The following is a 5546-nucleotide window of genomic DNA, read 5'->3' on the forward strand; positions in this document are numbered from 1 at the left end:
TCAGGGTCTTTAATAATTATTTTAGCATAGTTAAATAAATACGCTTATGCCATCCTATCACTATATTCAAATGAGTTTATTAACTCGATAAACTTTCTTCTTCGTCACACGCTACGTCAGGTACATGTATATAGGCCCAGGAGCCCAATATATTCTAATACATATATGAAATCATGTTTAATGTGAGAACAATTGACAAAGAGCCATGAAAAAAACGCCCTCTGATATTGGAATCATAACAAGGTAATTGACTAGAATTTATCATAGATCTGTCTTCGCGGGCCGCAAAACTGTCAAAAATAGCTTTAATCCAAAACATCCATTGCTCCTTTTAGGGGCAATTGAATAACCTTAAAAAATACTTCAAGGAAATCTGTCCAGCCGTTTACTCACAGAAGGGCGATAACCAAGCCATATTTCGAGCCCGTTTGTCAATCCGAATTTATCTAGGATATACGTTCAAACAATATTTTTTTTAGATTTCTCCCCTTAATCGATAGCTCGCGTCTTATTCCTTTGAAACAATGAGGCATGTCATATAATGCATTCATATGCAACCACTTACCCCTAAAAACTAATTACAAAAGTTTATATTTTCTTTGCAACAACTGTTTTAACCCTATATTTGATTTACTTGAAAACGAAAGTAGCCATTGCTCTTGAACTCGGCTTAGCAGTGAATTACACTGACTGAGCCAGTCACACAATCATCCAATCAACAACAACAACGACGCTTTGACAAATTTTAATAAATTAAAAATACTAACTCATTCTGATTGTATTGGAATTAGTTTTAAGGGGTAAGTGGTTGCATATGCATGCATTATGTGACATGCCTCGTTGTTTTAAAGGAATAGGACGCGAGCTATCGATTAAGGGAAGAAAACTCAAAATATTGTTTGTAAGTACATCCAAGATTTATTGGGATGAACAAACGGGCTCGAAATATTGCTTGTTTATCGGCCGACTGTGAATAAACGGTTAAGTTTTGCGTTTAGGTCCACTTTTCTCAGAAAGTATCAATGCTATTGCATTCAAACTTGGTACACTTACTAACTATCATAAGGGGACTGGGCAGGCAAAGTTAGATAACTCTGGCGTGCATTTTGATAGAATTATGTGCCCTTTTTATACTTAGAAAATTGAAAATTTTGGTTAAGTTTTGCGTTTAGGTCCACTTTTCTCAGAAAGTATCAATGCTATTGCATTAAAACTTGGTACACTTACTTACTATCATGAGGGGACTGGGCAAGCAAAGTTAGATAACTCTGGCATGCATTTTGACAGAATTATGTGCCCTTTTTATACTTAAAAAATTGAAAATTTTGGTTAAGTTTTGTGTTTAGGTCCATTTTATTCCTTAAGTATCAAAGCTTTTGCTTTCATACTTGCAACACTTACTAACTATCATAAGGGGACTGTGCAGGCACAGTAATGTAACTCTGACTGGCATTTTGACAGAATTATGTGCCCTTTTTATACTTAGAAAATTGAAAATTTGGAGTTTTGTGTTTAGGTCCACTTTATTCCTACAGTATCAAAGCTATTGCTTTCATACTTGCAACACTTATTAACTATCATAAGGGGACTGTGCAGGCAAAGTTATGTAACTCTGACTGGCATTTGGATGGAATTATGGGCCCTTTATACTTAGAAAATTGAAAATTAGGTTAAGTTTTGTGTTTTGGTCCACTTTACCCCTAAAGTATCATAGATATTGCTTTCATACTTTGAACACTGGCAAACTATCATAAGGGTAGTAAAAGGACAAGTTGCATAACTCTGGTTGTCATTTTTACGGAATTATGGCCCTTTTTTTACTTAGTAACTTTGAATATATGGTTAAATTTTGTGTTTCGATCCACTTTAATTCTTAAGTATCAAGGCTATTGCTACTTCAAATACTTTCATGCTATCATGAGGTTAATGTACCTGGCAAGTTGAATTTTACCTTGACCTTTGAATGACCTTGACTCTCAAGGTCAAATTATTAAATTTTGCTAAAATTGCCATAACTTCTTTATTTATGATTAGATTTGATTGATACTTTGACATAACTACTCTTACTTGACATACCACAATAGACTCAACCCAAACCATCCCCCATTTTTTTTTAAAGATCATCTCACAAATTACCACCACACTCACACGATACCCACCCCCCCCCCCCAATTTTTTTAATTTTTTTTTTGAAACGGTTAAAAAACAAATATTTATTTTTATTATTTTATGTTTGAAATACCGTCCAACCATCGCACCCAAGAATCCCCACCCACTCCCCCCCCACCCCCCCCACCCCCCAACCCCGTTTTTTGGGTTTTTTTTTTGCGTTTTTTCCGCATTTTTGGAAGATAATGTAATAAATTCCACACCCCCACACTATACACCCCTCTTCACTCCACCCCTCCCTCCTTTGTGATTGAAAATGAGAGTCCCTTCACCTATAAAAAGAAAATAGATGAGCGGTCCGCACCCGCAAGGCGGTGCTCTTGTTTTGAAATGTTATTTAATTGCCCATAAGAGTACCAAGTGAGGCTTTGAATTGAAGCTATGTTTGACATTCTTGCGGCCCGCGAAGACATGTCTATGATAAATTCTAGTTAATGACCTTGTTATGATTCCAATATCAGAGAGTGAAGATTGTTTTTTCATTGTTCTTTGTCAATTTTTCTCTCATTAAACATACTTTTATATATTTATTTGAATATATCGGGCTCTTATAACCATATAATCCAGGGTACGTTACTTTAACCTGTGCATTACTGCTGTTCAAATGAACCGGAGCAGTTTATCAAATAATAGCCGTTGGTGAACTCAGTTACATTTGCAGATTTCTGCATACAAAAATATGTTTAAACTTGCACAATGTTTTATTTGTCTATGGTAAATGCCCTTATTGTACAAGAAAATTATTTAATATATAAATAAACAATGAATGGAAAATATTCCATTACACAACAGATAAATGAGTGGATAATACCTGTCTACAAAATGGGACATTCCGAATTCCAGTGTGGTGCTATTTTTAACATCTTATACTTTACACATCTCTATGCCTAACGTGAATTAAATCGGAAAGCAAATATTGCATATTTTTATGAATTGTGCGATATTTGTATGGCTTGTTGTACATTCTCAAATGTCAAAAGTATATGCACGGATTATTAACAATGAAAATTGCAAGAAATAAGGAAAATGAGATAAATTGCCAATTCAAATATGTCGATACACAGTACATTTACATGTGAAATAAGTCGCGTTTATAATAAATCGTCAAAAAGACTCGCAATTTTCTCAATTGCAATATGCAATATTGGTCAACAGACAGCGTGATTTTCAGATGTAATTTTAAGTTAATGATATACTCAGCGTTGTGCTTTGCATTTGTAAAAATCGTTATTTGGCGAAAGATATTATTTTATAACGCAGTCATGAAAACGGGCTATAAGCCAAATCAGAAGAATAGGCTAGCATGTTACGACGACCATGTATATGTTACATCACTTAAAACGACAAGAAAAATAGGCAAGCACTCCCTCGCAGTTGGAAGCACCAGGGATTCCGCTTAATGATGCAAATCCCGACATCATTGTAAATTTGACCCTGGTCATATGTTCGTAAACACTTTATAATTTGATGAACTCATAGTTAAAACGTACACTTTATTTTATTGTGAATTAATTCGTAAACGAATTTGATAAAAAAATGTCGCTGTTTATTTTGTTTGTTAACGAAATCGAAGTGTCACACTTCGCGCGAAAATTACTTTATTAGCAAATGCATTGTGGGAATGTTTTGGTTAAATTTACCGGTGGTTAAATTCCACTATGCGCGGTTAGGTTACTTTGCGGTATATCGTGTTTATACAACCGAGTTACCTTGAAGGTTACTTAACCTGAATAACCGCAAACTTACCAAGGTTTGAAAGTTACCGAGCTGTAACTATAACTAGCGTTTATACAATCGGGTGCTGTTAATACTAGAACTCCTATTATTTCTTATTCTTCTTTTTAGCCGGATTTTTTTCGAAAAAATCTCGGCTTATAGATTGATGTTGTCGGGCGGGCGGGGGGGCGGGCGGGCGGGGGGGGCGGGCGGGCGGGGTGGCGGCGTGCTCGAAAATGTTAAAGTTCTTATTTCATGGTATAACTTTGGTATGCTTGGACCTAGAGTCTTCAAACTTGACATGAAGGTTGGCCAGGATTAACAGATGACCACTGGTCATTTCAAGGTCATTCATTTGAAGGTCAAGGTCACTGTGACCTTCAATATAAAAAATGTTAAAGTTGTTATAACTTTGGTATGCTTGGACCTAGAGTCTTGAAACTTGACATGAAGGTTGGCCATAACTAGTTAGTAACCACTGGTCATTTCAAGGTCATTCATTTGAAGGTCAAGGTCACTGTGACCTTGAATGTAAAAATGTTAAAGTTCTTATTTCATAGTATAACTTTGGTATGCTTGGACCTAGAGTCTTCAAACTTGACATGAAGGTTGGCCAGGATTAACAGATGACCACTGGTCATTTCAAGGTCATTCATTTGAAGGTGAAGGTCACTGTGACCTTCAATATAAAAATGTTAAAGTTGTTATAACTTTGGTATGCTTGGACCTAGAGTCTTGAAACTTGACATGAAGGTTGGCCAGAACTAGTAAGTAACCACTGGACATTTCAAGGTCATTCATTTGAAGGTCAAGGTCACTGTGACCTTGAATGTAAAAATGTTAAAGTTGTTATAACTTTGGTATGCTTGGACCTAGAGTCTTGAAACTTGACATGAAGGTTGGCCAGAACTAGTAAGTAACCACTGGACATTTCAAGGTCATTCATTTGAAGGTCAAGGTCACTGTGACCTTGAATGTAAAAATGTTAAAGTTCTTATTTCATGTTATAACTTTGGTATGCTTGTACCTAGAGTCTTCAAACTTGAAATAAAGATTGGCCAGTACTAGAAGATGACCACTGGTCATTTCAATGTCATTCATTTGAAGGTCAAGGTCACTGTGACCTTAAATGTTAAAATGTTAAAATTGTTATAACTTTGGTATGCTTGGACATAGAGTCTTCAAACTTGACATGAAGGTTTGCAAGCACACTTAGATGACCACTGGTCATTTCAAGGTCATTCATTCTAAGGTCAAGGTCACTGTGACCTTGAATGTAAAAATGTTAAAGTTCTTAAGTGTAGGTATGTGAAAGCAAAACAATAAATAGTATTATTTCATATAAGTTTATTTTCTTACATTTGATAATGAAATTGATGGAAACTTCAAACAATATGTTACTAATTTGCTAATAAAAAAATTGAGATCAAACTTTCCTAATTGTCAATTCAAGTTCATATTTGTGACCTTAAATGTTATTGTTGTTCATGTATATGCATGCATTCAAAACATAACACAAGGTTTGCTCATGCCTTGAAAAGTACTTACATTTCATTTTGACCTTTGAACAATATTTCAGTAATTTAAGTCTTGCATTGACAAAAACACGAAAGGTACTTTCCTGTCATTTAAATCAAAAATCCGGCTTCAATGCGGTCATC

This window comes from Dreissena polymorpha, chromosome 2 (assembly GCF_020536995.1).
Source record: "Dreissena polymorpha isolate Duluth1 chromosome 2, UMN_Dpol_1.0, whole genome shotgun sequence".
In the NCBI taxonomy this organism is placed as follows: Eukaryota; Metazoa; Mollusca; class Bivalvia; order Myida; family Dreissenidae; genus Dreissena; species Dreissena polymorpha.